The following is a 15,874-nucleotide window of genomic DNA, read 5'->3' as shown; positions in this document are numbered from 1 at the left end:
GGTTATTTAAATGAGACGAGGGTGAACATTGGTTGCAATTGAGCAACCGGTTAACTCCATTGAAAACTGCACACCAAAATAAACTTGACTAAATATCATGGTTTTAATACTAATAATTCAGAGTGTGGGTTCCGAAACCATGAGTCGCGAAAGTTAAAACGTGATTCATACTTTCGTTGAATGATTAGAGATCAACAAATTTATGAAGCCAATGGGCTTCTGTTGTTTGTCAAATACATTGACAATTTTTTCCAAAAAACTTTCCAAATCTTACCCAAATGCAATCCAAAACTAAGCGGTGTTGAACTTCATTACTACGAAGATTTAAGAACAACATAATAAAGATGAGAAAATCCATGTTAATCCAAATTAAATCTAATTCAAATCCAATCTAAATTCAATCCACTCTAATCCAATCCAAATCCAATCCAAACTCAATCAATCAATCTAATCAATCAAAATCCAATCCAAAATTTGTTCATTTAATCCAACTTTTAGTTTCGCAGTACACCATAAACCATTTGGAATCAAGTAGTACTGCTAGCCAATAACTCCAAACTAATCCTACGCATAATAAATTCGAACTTCCGAATAGCTGTAAAATCCGGCAACCATATTAATTTTTCAATTTCCAAGATATTTGCTCCTACATGTAATCCCGCTATGGCTACTAAGTTAGTACATTGCAAGATAAATTTCTAAATAATATATTTGGCTTTCCGAACAGCTTCGAACAGTACAGCATTGAATATTACGCCATTTCTCTTTGATTTCGTTATATCAAAGCTCAACTGGTAGTCTCATGTACATCGCAAAGTGGCTTCACGAAATCTAAATATGTTTTAATCAAAATCAATGCTCGCTGGACTTTGAAGTTTTCTAGATCGTAAATCATTTTCCGTTAGTCGTCCATACGCACCTTGTAGTTTCACAAACTACTAAACATTTTTTTCGGTTACCTTTCAGACACGCCTTATAGTTTTCCAAACCGCAAATCATTTCCACCGATCTTCCAGACGCGCATTGTAATTTTGCAAACCACAAACCAATTTCTTACGGTCTTCCCGGTGAGGCTTTGATGTTCTTCAAACCACAAACCATTTTCCAGCGGTCTTTCAGATGCGCCACCACAAACGCATCTTGTGATTTTGCAAGCCACAAACCATTTTCCGACGGTCTTCGAGACGCGTCTTGTGATTTAGCACACCACAAACCATTTTCCGACGGTCTTCGAGACGCGTCTTGTGATTTAGCTAATTCTCGGTGTGATGCGGCTTTATTCATACCGTGCCTACGAATGAATGGTTAGGGGGGTATAATAAGAACCTAACCGCAAACGGAGCCTGTGAAGCACCAGGGCCTCCTTCACAGTATTTTAGCCCTCGCTGCGCTAACCGGAGATATGGCGTAGTTGACTTTTTACTTCTCCGAGATAATCGGCTACTCTTGTTCAATCTCAACGTGAGGTTAAATAAGAGTGGGGTTATGGATATGTATTTTACTTAGTTTCCAACAAATTGTCACCTATATGGATTCGCATTATGCGTTTTTTACAATGTACTTTGTGTATGTTACCTATATGGATTCGCATTATGAGTTTTTCACAGTGTACTCTGTGTCTAGTCCTTGACGTTCGGGTTCGGCTACTCTTGTTCAATCTCAACGTGAGGTTCAATAAGAAGGGGGTTATGAATATGTGTTTTACTTAGTTTTCAACAATTTGCCACCTATATGGATTCGCATTATGCGATTTTCACAATGTACTTTGTGATTGTCACCGCATTATGCGTTTTTCACAGTGCACTCTGTGTTTCGTCTTTGACGTTCGTCCATTGTTACGTTATCTGTGTTTTTGTGACACCACTCTTTAGTCCCTAGCTGAATGCGTGTCAGTCTACATAATTGGCTTTCCTATAAATGGTTCCATTCTCCTTTCCAACTTCACTTCCTCTTCCTTTCCCTTTTTCACTTTTTACCTTTTCCGTCAGGTAAATAATGAGAAAGGCCAGTGAAGGCGATGGCACAAATCTCCCAAATTGAGGGGAACGTGCCTCCTGAGCCGACGTTCTGATACCTGATACCTGATACCTTCGAGACGCGTCTTGTGATTTAGCAAACCACAAACCATTTTCCGACGGACTTCAAGACGCGTCTTGTGATTTAGCAAACCACAAACCATTTTCCGATGGTCTTCGAGACGCGTCTTGTGATTTAGCAAACCACAAACCATTTTCTGACAGTCTTTGAGACGCGTCTTGTGATTTTGCAAACTGAAATATATCACTCGTCACAATTCACTTGAATTTAACTCACCTCATGAGATCAGCGACAGGGTCCAAAAAATAGACTGGCAGGATCGCCAAAATGTGTGGCCCTAAATGGCCGAAACGAAGTTATGACCGCGACTCTCCGTGGATGCGTGTGTACGCCACGGTGACCTGACCAGAAGAAGCAGAGTCATGGTTTGCTGCTCATCAATTGACACGCTGATGTGTGAATCTATTAACACACGCTGAAGGCATTTTACTCAAACCCCACAATTAGGTCTACTCAGCTCCATTGTATACAAAAGTGATTGTAATGCCAAAGACACGAAGCAACTCATAAGCAGGATCCGGAGCAGAAATCTGGAAATCGAAATGGCAGATCCGTACAGCGGTCATGTCATACCAGCAAGACTAAGCTGCGCCGCATGGCGAACCAAGGACCATATGCTAATATTCAAAGTTTGAAGACTAAGGACAGCTCTTTGTATAACATATGTCAGATTGAACTGTACTTCTTTGTATTTTCCTCCCCGAGCCATTCTTTACTTTCCAATTTTTTAGTTGCCACCCGTTAGTGGTTATCTAGAGAGGGCCACTCCCAAGTAACATTTTAAATTTTATAACGCTCTTGAAAACCATAATTTACTCTACAAGAGTATTATAAAATCAGTATAAAACCTAAACTTTGCTAGGGCTTGGCCATAATATAAAGATATTATCTTAGTGGTCATCAGAAGGTTGTCGTGTAAATTTGGGTTCTATTGTTAAATCTTATAAATTGATCTTGAAACACATTCCTAGAGCGAAATAAAACATAAAATGTTACTTGGGATTGTCGGTCGAACATTTGAAAATAAATGTTTGGCCAACAATGGCTATGTTAGGCAAAGTACACACGGTCAAGCAAGTTCGACCAACATCGACTCCACCCCACGTTTAATCAAACATCCACCATGTCAATTTATTCGACCAACAATATCAAACACGAACGGCCGAAACGCCAACTTGGACACCAACCATCAAAAAATATATGGGGGTGTGTGCGACTTCACTATAGTAAACAAACGCTCAAACATGTTCGGCGAACTTTGACTCCGCCCCGACAGGTCAAACAGACATCAAACCGCTTTGATTTTTTTCAACCAAGTTGCCAACTGTCAAATGATTGTTCGAACGACTTCACATACGGTCAAACAAAGCAGTAACCGAAGCATTTTCTTAGGGGCGGAGTTAATGTTGGTCCAACGTGTTTGAGCGAGTGTACGCTACAATATAGACAACCCTAGTAGCACAGTTCAGATCGATTTGGTTGCAGCAACTCCAATGTGACTGGATTTAGTCTCATATGAGTCACAGTTACTGATATATGACAAGTGTGCTACTCGGGAAAGCAAACTATCAAACTAAATCGTACCGCATTTGATTTAAATGAGCTGGTGCGATCACCCGAAATTATCGAGCAATTAATTTTAAACACAACACTTGCCTATGAATTTGTGTAGCTCTGTGGGCTATATTATCACCTGCCGATGTGCCATACAATAAATACCTGGTCGAGCGGTCATCAACCAAGGTGGCCTGTTAACTTCCTATGAACTCATTCACTGTGAGTAACAGACAACGGGCAATGATTTAGAATGGTGATGCCTCGAAGGTTTTATCCATGTCTCCTATCTTGTAGATGGTGCATATAAACTAGCAACCCTATAACCAAATCCGTCAGCTAAGGGTTGCATATTTAGCTGTTAGTGCATCTTGGACAGTGTTGTCCTTCTGACATCAGTTAGAATGGACGTACCGAGCGTCCGTCCACAAACAGCGTCTGCCTGGTATCCAGCGACTGATAACAAAACGCTGCATCGCGTCAGCTGTACCTAAGATGGCAACCCCACCAATACCACGAAAAATGGAGAAGGAAGAAACCGAGATAATTATTTTTGGCAACCGACCAACGAAATAAAGACAATGATTGAAAACTCGGTATCCGGAATGTGAGGAAATTAATATGGACGAGTGAGCCTTCTGCCTCATGAATTGCAGAAGTATGGAGTACATGTGACCACTATCTAAGAAGTTCGATGGCCTAGATCTGGAAGAACGACCCTGGGACTCGAGGACCAAAAAAAAGGTCTTCCGCGCCCACCCCGTTGGCTGCCGTTGGTTAGACCAGTGGCTTGGGGTTTTAATTGGATTCCCCTTCTGGGTTCCGGACTGACATCCTCGAGGGCTAACCTTCCACACTAACAGCACCAAAACCTCCCTTTTCACATATGAAAAGTCGTAGGTAGAGTTCTCTGCACATCTGTGGTAACCTCGGTGGTAACGAATGGAAGCTAATGCTAATAACAGAAATGTTACCCAAATCGTCATTTCCTACTTGTCCTACCCACGACTCGGAACGTGAATGCGCCTCTGATACAGATCAGTACATTTAGGCAAAACTCAACACCCTGGGGCACTTCCAGTTCGAAAACTTCAAGCACTACTCCATAATTGCTCTTCAAAGTGCTTGTACATATCAAGACCAACATTTGAAAATGGCGTTACAACCAAATTGATTCTTTCCGATTCCTCATCTACATACATAGCTGTAGTGTATAGACAGACAAAGAACTGGAAAAAAATATTTTGGCTGCTACGTCCTTTTCAAATGTTGGTCTGCATATGTAGCAACAAACGAAAACATTTGATACAACAGCGAAAAAAAATGTTTTTGATTACTTGTCCTAGGGACACGGCAGGTATTTCCGTCCATCGTCGTAGGGGCTAAAACCAACGAAAGCAACGTACATTTGATAGAACTCCACTATAGCAGAACGATTCTCCTGAGCTTACGATGTGGTACGTATGAGTTTTACAAAAAAGCGTCTCTTTTATTGGTTTTCGAGACTATGACGAACAGACGAAAATACCTGCCGTGTCCCTACTACAAGTTTATACTATTCCATTTAATTCCACTACTTTATTGTACCTTTGACAGATACGTATTTCAACCTCAACAGTAAGGCCATCTGTTGAAGCCGAAAAACGTATCTGTCAAAGGCCGTTTGTTGAGGTCGAAATACGTATCTGTCAGAGGTACAATAAAGTAGTGGAATTAAATGGAATAGTACAAACTCGTCTTATGACAACTAAATACATTCCACTAAAAGCCTAAAATAATTTTCGTTTTGATTTTGATTTTTTAACCTCTTTAAAATGTGTTTCAACAATAGAAAATATAGTTAAAATGCATTAAAAGTTCATTGATTTTATGATAAGTTATGATAAGTTATGATAAGTTTACAAACGCGAACTGGAACAAGAAACTACAAGTAATAAGCACTTGCAGTGATCGCAAAGCAGTTTTTTTTTACTGAAACGAACGACCCCAGCATATAGCATGTGTTGTTAGGTTACGAAGGTGCAAGTTTTGCAATGACGCGTTTCGACCTGTGTAATGAATTATGATGCAGATCTCTACGTAAAACGTCGTATGGTTTGTGTGGCTTGGTCCTGCCTCCGCATAAGTCCACCCGTTTATTGTACCTTAATAGATCGCTTGTGGTGAGGCATTGTGAGGAAAATGTTGAGTTGAGCTGAGGTGACAATACTATTGACTTGACGCAGTGACATAATCGATTATAATGCAAATGAGCCGGTTGGAGAGGACTTATTTAAAAAAAAACATATTTTCCGCTTGTTATGATGGTGCATTGGTGTTCATATTTTCATCTTCCATATCGAATGTTCACTATACTGCAACTTTATCTTGTTATGATCAATTCCATTTGATTTTCTTGTGCTGGTAAATTGTTATCATGGCGTCATACAAGTAACCTCATTGTATCAGATCACCGATAATGGTAATGTAACAGAACGGGCCCTCCTTAGTCGTGCGGTAAGACGCGCGGCTACAAAGCAAGACCATGCTGAAGGTGGCTGAGTTCGATTCCCGATGCCGGTCTAGGAAATTTTAGGATTGGAAATTGTCTCGACTGCCCTGGGCATAAAAGTATCATCGTGTTAGCCTCATGATATACAAATGCAAAAATGGTAACCTGGCTTAGAAACCTCGCAGTTAATAACTGTGGAAGTGCATAATGAACACTAAGCTGCGGGGCGGCTCTGTCCCAGTGTGGGGATGTAATGCCAATAAGAAGAAGAAGAAGAAGAAGAAGAAGAACAGAACGTATTAACGAAATATTTATTTAGTTTTTCTCTATACAGGGGAACTGTTCCGTTTTCCATCTCACTGAAAATATATTTATCTCATCGCAAAACAAAGAGATACACCACCAAACTCGTTTCTTTTTGCTAACATGCATGCTCACTGCTGAAAAAAAAATCACAAACATAAGACACCAACCAAATTCCTTTTCATTGCTCTGTTTTTGATGAGATAAATATAGGAGCCTTGGGATGAAGTGCCGAAACGTTCCCCTAATTTGTGCCGATATTTTTTTTTTCAGGGAATAAAACTTAATCTATGGCACCACGGCTTCTTCATACATACTAATTTATTAGGCATTCGCAACTGATGAATAAAACCAACTATCAAAATCTTCGTCAGGGTCGAGAATAGAATAGACTGTAATTTGCAGTTATTCAAAACGATTTTTATTGCATCCATTTGTGCAAAACATATTGTGTAAATTATAAAAAGATTCATCCATACAGCAGTGTAGGTGTCTTTCTCATACATTAGAAAAGGGGCTTTTGTTGTATGGAAGATTTAATTTATTTATATGAACCGTAGCCCCTCACTCTCTTTACAGCGTTATACAATATGTGAACAGTCCCAAAGGTAATAAGGTAGGGGAGAACGGTCCAAAATGCACCCCTGGGTAAAAATGGCCTCACTCATAAAATCACTCATATAATCTGTTGTAGTACATTTATGAACGAATATTACCATTACAATTCATAATTAGCTATCCATCATTGAGCACCATTGGAAAAATTTGGGAAAATCCCTTCATATTCACTCAAATTTAACGATTTGCTATTCTTCCACCACATCCGTAAGATTGTAGTTCAATCCATTAAGAAAAAACAAACAACCATGCGTTCACCATCATTTTACATGCAATTGAGTCATTTTAGACCACCATTCGGGCGTTTTGCCCCAGGCCTATTTTTAAAACATTTTTTAAATGCGTTAGAAAGTCATGAGTACCTTATTGTTTTGAATAGGAGATCATTGTGAAATGTAGCTAGGTTTGTAAATTTTGCACACGTTGAAATGGTTGGGTATTTTTGTTTATATGGGCGAAAACATCGAAAAAGCTTAAGGGGTGCTTTTTGGACCGTTCTCCCCTATAAAGCATAGAAAGTAAAAAATATCACTGATGATTTGTTTATTTGTTTATTTGTTTGTATACACTCAACTGACCTACATTGGTCTTATTGAATATCTTAAGACTATTATTTAAACATAAGTAACATAAACTAATCAAAACATAATCTCAAATAATACTCGAATACACGCATCAACAGAAAAATATATTAAGCTCTTTTAGTGGAATGTATTAAACCGTCTAAGACGAATTAAGTACTGTCCATTTAATTCCACTAGTTAATTTCCGTTATCTTTGCAGATACGTATTTCGACCACAACTGTGTGGTCGTCTTCAGTGTCTTGTACTCGACTCGACTTGAAGAAAACAATCGCAACTTACACTATTTATACTACGCTAGGTACCTAATCTAATCTTATTTGCCTACTTTATTTACCTATACTGTAAATTACTTTATTGTTTAGGTAGAAACTTGAAGAGCCAAGAGCTGCCATTTCCCTGATCCTTATTCAACAGCGCTGTTTGTACCTGTCGGTGGATTTCCAAACTCTCAGCCACATCGAGTTTCCATGGGGAAGAGACATTTCTTAAGATTTTAATATTTGATGCCGTAATTGGGTGATTTTCCTTATACACATGCTCTGCTACCTTAGATCTAAATTCGTAATGTAATCCCTTATCGTTTTCTCTTTTCGCCTTACTCACTTCCGCCACACGCATCAAATTAATTGGCATCTTACAATAATCTCATATCGTGGAATCAAATAACAACATTGAACATACAAGCGACGAAATCGTCTCAAAATATATAATCTACATAATAATGATTTTAATTGACAAGTCCAATCATATTCTATCACACGGGAGGTTTCCAAGTATCGTTTCTTTTATTCACGAACTCTCGAAATTTTATTTCTTTGGGCCATGTAGATGCTTTCATTGCTATCGATTTCAGACTTGAATTTAACACAGCTTTGAATGACACATAATTTAATTCGTTAATATTTCTGTATTTTGGCACCAGTTTCACTACATTACAACAGTACGGCAACGGAGCATTGAGAGAGTGTGATATCATTACGCTTATATCATTCTCAGTGGCACTTCTGTCTATATTAGTTAAATACAGCGAAAACGTTCCACAGTCGGCCTCTTGCAACGAGAAATGCGACGACGGCTCCATTGTTTCAGCATGCGGGATTGCTTCACTTGTCCCATCGAGAAGTGTGGACGCCAATATTGTGTCGCCAGCACTAAATTGTATTCCGATTTCCGATGTTTTACTTCCGAACTTACTTCCGACATCATGAACGTCAGAACAAAATTTGAATTTGCTATCAACACATTGTCGGAAGAGCGTTCGGAAGTGTGGAAATCGACTTCCGAACTTCAATTTGGTGCCAGCGACGTTGTCAGCAACAAAACAAGCTCGATTTTGTGACAGATAACACCGTGCAGTGCTGCATATTTATTTTATTTTTCCGTGTGAATCTCGTCGGAAGTGGGCCTTGTTGCCAGTTCATCAGCGTCATATAAACAATTTTGGTCTAAATCCACAATACTGGTGTTAAATGAGGATACGATACAGGAGTTTGCAAGTAACCTGGGCTAGTGTATTGATGATGTCGTTCACAGCGCATTTCAATTCTTTTATGGCATCTTCTACCGAAGCGGGTTCTAGAGTGCTTGTAGCCACATCGAAATTCGTGCGTTCTCTAACCCTACAAAACAACACCATACATCCATCACAGATCCAAATAATATTTTTTCTGGATAGAGCACACATATCAGCTTCGGTCACACCAACACAGGCAGCATGAAATGTTTTGGCACATTTGCCTTCACATACAGTGAATATGTCTGTTCTCATATTAACAGACAAAGAACACTTTTCGCAGTTTTTATCCATGATGATTGAAAGTCAATTGGAGTAAATCGCGTGAATCTTGCAAATTAACACACAGGGCAAACAAACGCGTAACGAATTGGGCTGATGATACAGTTACGTGAACTCAGATCCAAATTTTTACTTTATTCAAGCCTCGAAATAGACAATATCGGACGATTAAAACAGAGCAACAAACAACGCGGTCCCGCATAATAATGAAAAACAGCATTTTACATGATCAGAATCATTATTACGATGTAAGATATAGCTTCACAGTTTACGTTGCGGTTATCGAATACTTTTCGATCGATTAAACCATAACTGCTCGACAACATCACTAAATGTCAACATATAACATGCTGTATCCAAAATGTTCTTTATTTCCTGCATTATATGTCAACATTTTATCATACTGTTGAGCGAAAATTTTGCACGCGAAAACAGACGATTTTTTATGGTGACATAACTTAACAACCCATTCAACATATTGTTATTTGTCAAATAACCGTACCACAAACTGTTAAAACTTTAAATGAGATTGTTCATTTACAATTGTCAACAGTAAAGGATACTGTTGTCGACCGCACGGGAAAATATCCATGTACAGTTTGTAATTATGCGGGGTGTGTCAACGAGCCATTAGAGCGAACGATGGTGGTGTACATTTCAGTTCGTGATAGCAGCGTACGGACGTGCTTTTTGCTCGCGCATTTTTTCCAAGTGTTTTTCCTCGTTTGTTCGTTGTTTACGTTTTCGCTTCGTCGGGTTGGCGTTATTTTCTTCCGGACCCGTTATGGGAGACTCGGTGGCCGATTCGGTCGCAGAAAAAGTGCCTAGGCGCACTGCTCTAGGAGGCGCGGATAACCCCTCCAAGCAACTTTTGCAGAGCAACGTGTTCTCGCCGTTGCAGCTTGATGACGCCGGCAATCTGCCGAAAAAGAGCAAGAAGCAGCAATCACAGCTGTCGCAAGTGCAAACTGAGCGGATGGAGAAGTGCCTGCCTATTTTCGTTAAGGGCGATCCATCGGATTTGCGGCCGAAAATCCGCCAGCTTATTGCAAAGGGACTCAAGTGCACGTTCCGGCTTTGCAGCGAGGGAGTCAAGGTGATGCCTGCTTATCAAGATCACCACAAATCTATCGTGGAGTTCCTACATGTCCACAAGTACGAGTTTTACACTCATGGCCTCCCCAGCACGAAGCAGTGGCCTCAAACCTGTCACCGTCCACAAAATCGCTCACCACGTCAGGGCGAGAAAATACCGAGACCAGCTTTACCTGGTCCGTCTGGAGCATGGCTCCATCACCTTCAAGGATCTGAAGCTGGTCGGAGTGATTAACTACACCGTCGTCGGCTGGGAGCGATACCAGCACGTGCACCGTGACGAGACACAGTGTACCAAATGTTACAACTTCGGGCATGGCACCCGAAATCGCCACATGGCCGCGCGCTGCAACAAGTGTGGTGAACTGCATCCAACGGATGAGTTCGACAAGATGGAGGTGGCCGATCCAAAGGGCGCCAACTGTGGCGAAAAACATCGGGCCACTACGAAAGGCTGTCCAAAACGCGCGGAGTTCCTGGAAATCCGCAGGAAAGCATCCACCAAAGCCCATCCGAAGAGGAACCGAGTTCCAGTGATCGACAAGGTGAACCTTCCTGCTATCACGGCTCCCTGACGAGCGGTACCAGTACTTCCACCGTTGCAGCCGCACAAGCGACTGGCCGCTGCAGCAGCATCGATTCAAGCCCCAGCACCACCAGCTCTATCCTCCAGCGAATGGCCCGCGCTTCCTCCTCCTGGATTCCGTCGACAGCCGGAGAATCAAACTGACCCACCGGAAGAATCTGCTCCGCTCTACACTCCGGAGCAGCTGATGCCGATCTTTGTACAGCTTGCCACTCGGCTGCGCGGCTGCAAAACCCGTTTCGACCAGGTCTTCACTCTTGGCATGTTCATTATTGAAAATGGCTGCTAGGGTGAGCCTGGTCAACTGGAACGCTTGCTCGCTTAAGAGCAAAAGCATCGAACTTACTGATTTCCTCGAGGAAAAAGGGATCGACGTGGCGTTCATCACTGAAACGCACCTTAAACCGGAGGTGAGCGTCCACATCCCAAACTTCCGCATCGTGCGACTCGACCGGCCGTCCAAGGGAGGTGGTGTGGCCATCGCACTTCGATATAACATCAACTGTCGCCTGCTGTCAAGCTTCCAGCTGAGCATTATTGAGGCCATCGGTGTCGAAATGACTACTTCCGTCGCCACAATCACGCTCATCGCGGCGTACTGCTAAACTTAAGCTAAAGCCGGCGAAGGTTCATCGGCCGCCCTTCGGAAGGACATCGTCAAGCTAACGCGAAGACAAGGGCAGTACATCATTGTCGGCGACCTGAATGCCAAACAGCATGTCTGGAGCAACAGTCGCACTCGCGGCAATCGAAACGGCATCATCTGTAATAACGACATTGAAGAAGACCACTACACGATCCTGAGCCCGGATTCCCCCACTCGACTGAGTCGGTCCGGTGTCCACACAACCCTCGACCTATATATAACCTACATAAACGACCACATCTCGCAGCCGGTCGTCTACCAGGAGCTCAGCTCGGATCACTACCCGGTGGTGACGGAAGTGGGTTCCTTGGTCAATTGGCATCAGAAGTTCCAGCGAAACTACCACCGAGTCGACTGGGGCCGGTTCCAAAGGTGCGTGGACAACAACGTCGACTACGAGGCGCGGCCGGAAATGCCTGAAGCAATCGATCGGCAGCTACGTTCAATCGAGGAGGCGATCTCGGTGGCCCGGGAACAATATGTATACATATACAAGGTAAGGCAGGTAAGCAACACCCTAACAATCGATACACTCACCAAAGATTTGATTCGATTGCGAAATGTCACTCGCAGGCAGTTTCAGCGTACTGAACTGCCTGAGCTTAAGGCACGCTGCAATCGAATCACAAGAAATATCAAGGCCAGAATGGTGAACCTCAAAAATAACGATTTCTCGAATAAGATCCGCACTCTCCCAGATTATGCTAAGCCGTTCTGGAAAATGAGCAAAATACTAAAATCCAAGGTCGTCACTTCGTCAGCGCACACAATCTTGGGCATAACATCATCAGTCCACACGAAGCAGCCGTTGGAGAGCATGCTAACAACATTCATCTTATTCCCAACGACTTCTAGGAGGAGTTGGAGATCACAGCTGGCAAATTGACGGTCTATATCAAATCATCGGAAAACATGCAGGTCCCAGGCTTCGACAGCATCCTGAATCTCGAATTCAAACATATGAGTGCTCCGTTCTTCGAGCACCAATCTTTAATCAGTGTCCCCGGTTCAGCGACTTTCCATCCTTCTGGAAGTCAGCGAAAGTCATCCCTATCCGGAAGCCTGGGAAGGATCCTTCTTCCACCAAAAGTTATCATCCCATCAGCCTCCTCTCAGGAATATCCAACCTATTCGAAAAAGCTATTCATCAGCGGTTACTTGAGTCTGCCGAAAATCTCAACATCTTGCTCGAGGAACAGTTTGGTTTCCGACGCGGTTGGCCAACCGTACACCAACTGACTCGAGTTACCAACGTCCTCAGACGGAACAAGAGCAACATGTATGGCATGATGGCCTGGTGTACAAATTACAACGCTACAATCTTCCCAGCTACCTGGTGAAAATAATCAACAATTACCTGTCGGCAAGGACATTCCGGTTCTCAATCAGCGGAGCGAGTTCCAATGCGCACAACCTCGTCGCAGGCGTCCCCCAAGGTAATATCCTCGGGCCCCTGCATTTCAATCTGTTCACCTCCGATATGCCAGATCCTCCAGAAGGCGGCATTCTGTTTTCATCGTCTACAACGGTAGAGTGATCAGAGCGCAAGTGGCAAAACTCCAACGAGGCCTGGATGCCCTGACAGAGTACCTCATTAGCTGGAAGATTTGTATCAACTCTATTTCTGCGTTACGTAATAATGGATCTTCCCATCCCAGTAATATTTTCGAATGAAAATATCGAAGAAAAATCCAAATTGAGCCTTACACTGAAAAAAGTCGATTTTATTAACTGACTTGTAACTGACCCTGACCTTCTCGTCAAAAATTGCATCTCGTTTTATTGTCTCAGTCGATTCTTTCGCAAAGAACCCATATTTTTTGAAGCCTCTAACTATTTTTAAAATCGAAAACAAAAACCAAAAAAGTGCTGCACGTGTGAACCGGCCTGAAATATCCACCCGATGTTCGTTCAAAATCGGGCCAATCTTAAACAACAGCACTTTTTCGATTTTTGTTTTAAATTTTGGAAATACTTAGAGACGTCAAAAATATGGATTCTTTGAGAAACTTGACAAAAAAACGAGCTCAGTGATCTAGTGGCCATCGCTTCTGCCTTATAAGCTGTAGGTCGTGGGTTCAATTCCAGGCTCGTCCCTTTCCTACTTTGTATTTCTATCTAAATTCTTTCTGTGTTTCACGTTCTAACAAAACGTTTGCTACTGATATAACCTACAAGCTTACCGAAGGGATCCTCCAGGGATTCTGAAAGTAATCCACCAGGGCTCCCGACAGGAGTGTTTCCAGGGAGTCCGAAGGAAATGTTCCAAATCCTCCCAGGATGTCTACGGAAATCCTCCAGGGATTCTGACGGGAATGTTTCAGGAATTCCAGGAATTTGAACGGGAATGTTCCAGAAAATCCGACGGAAATGTTTCATGTTGAGAAGCAAATCGTTGAAGTATTCCAGAACAAATCGTCAAGGAATTCCGAAACAAATCTTCGAACGACTCCGGAGAAATTCCAAAGCAAATCAACAGAGAGATTCTGAAGAAAATCCTCCATGGTATCTTTCAACGATATCGAAAGGAACTCAGTGTGAATTCTTCTGCATTCCGGTTGGAATACTTCGATGATTCTAAAAGGAATTCTTTAGAGATTCCAATGAGAATCCTCCTCGAATGCTGATGAATGATGATCACTCCAGTCCGTGATGGTTGACCACATGTCTTTGACTGCTGTCAAAGCGTGGTACTTGCTAGTATTGCTTTGATTGTTATTTTGGTGGCTCTCCGTTGTTGTTCATATCAAGCTTACTTTGATTCTTTCTAATCAATGAATCGCCTGCTTTGAGCGTGCTTACAGCGGCACACTAGGAGTTAACTTTCTGAAATCAGTATGGCGAAAGGCATCTAAGGTTTGATTTCTCAAAATTAAGCACCCTAATCAAAAAAATATTTGGTAGGCGTAGTAGCGAACACCATCCTTCATAACCGGTACCAAATAGTTTTTCATGAAAAGTTCCTAATTTTGAGAAATCCCGCGTTAGATGTCTTTCGCCATACAAATTTCTGGCGGTTAACTCATGCTGGCTGTTTGCGCATATACGATAGCGCTTGGATGTGGACGCGGCGGGTAGAAAATCAGTCACTGCCAATAATTCATTAGATATTGCCGTTTCATAATTAACACCAAGTGCAATTTCACTGCCACACAGGAATCTCAGAAATGAAAAACAATCTCATTTGTCTTCCACTCATTTTATGTTAGGGTGAAATTCACCCGATGAATATGGCAGATAACTCTTTTGTCTTCAAACTTTTTTCAGTAATTTATTATGGTATATGTTGAAAATTGATATCACTGCTTACTAACTTTTCAAATCCTAAACCACCCCACCCCCCTGTTTATACCAATGTCCAAAAGACATAACTTTTACAATAAAATCGTTGACGGACATTCTTCAGTAGCAGCGTGTTTCACATTTTATCGATCAACGGATGATCGCGCGCAGTGCGCCTCAGCCATTAGTTCGGCTGAAGTTAGCGATGATGGTGAGAAAAAGAACATCGTTCATCAATGTCCATCACATTTTTACTGTGTTTGTTTTCTTAGTTTGCCACTCATAGAACATCCCCAGGAGCCATCATCTAATCGAACAAGTTGCGTTTCACTCTTCTGAAGCGATGCTGGTTGGAGTGTACATAAATTAAGAAGGTCAAGGTAAGAGTATCGAGCGCTCGCAACGGCTGCATATCCGAGATCTTCTTCATCTCGGCGACAACGCTGCGCTGCGATGTGACAGCCTTACTGACCAGTCTGTGGATACGAGTGACTCGTAAATTTTGCAGCGCTAGCGCCACGCTTTTAAGCTTCGAAGCTACCGGCGTCCTTTGCGTTGCAGTTGACAACCTTGCCCTTGAATACATGCAGCACGCAGAGCACAACGAGTTTGATGAAGATGACCTGCTTCGACGTCCGTGCCTTTGATAACAGCAAACTCTGAAACAGGTTTGAATCGCGAATAACTCGATGACAACTTGTTTGTGGTAATCATGTCGTCCATCAATCGTGAATGTGTTAATTTGATATAAAATTTCCAGAAATAGATGTGTTTAACCATGGCATTGACGGCAGTACGGATTTGACAAGTTTATTTTAGGAA

The 15,874-nt window shown here is 42.0% G+C and overlaps 1 protein-coding gene across 3 annotated transcripts in view; it reads right to left on the bottom strand.

The window, feature by feature from the left end:
• The window catches only part of LOC134211254 (uncharacterized), a 406,246-nt gene that overhangs the window by 107,265 nt on the left and 283,107 nt on the right, over positions 1-15,874 (bottom strand). The gene's annotated exons all lie outside the window — the stretch shown is intronic.

The sequence above is a fragment of the Armigeres subalbatus genome, chromosome 2 (genome assembly GCF_024139115.2).
Source record: "Armigeres subalbatus isolate Guangzhou_Male chromosome 2, GZ_Asu_2, whole genome shotgun sequence".
Lineage (NCBI taxonomy): Eukaryota > Metazoa > Arthropoda > Insecta > Diptera > Culicidae > Armigeres > Armigeres subalbatus.
This window is presented reverse-complemented; position numbering and strand designations above follow the sequence as displayed.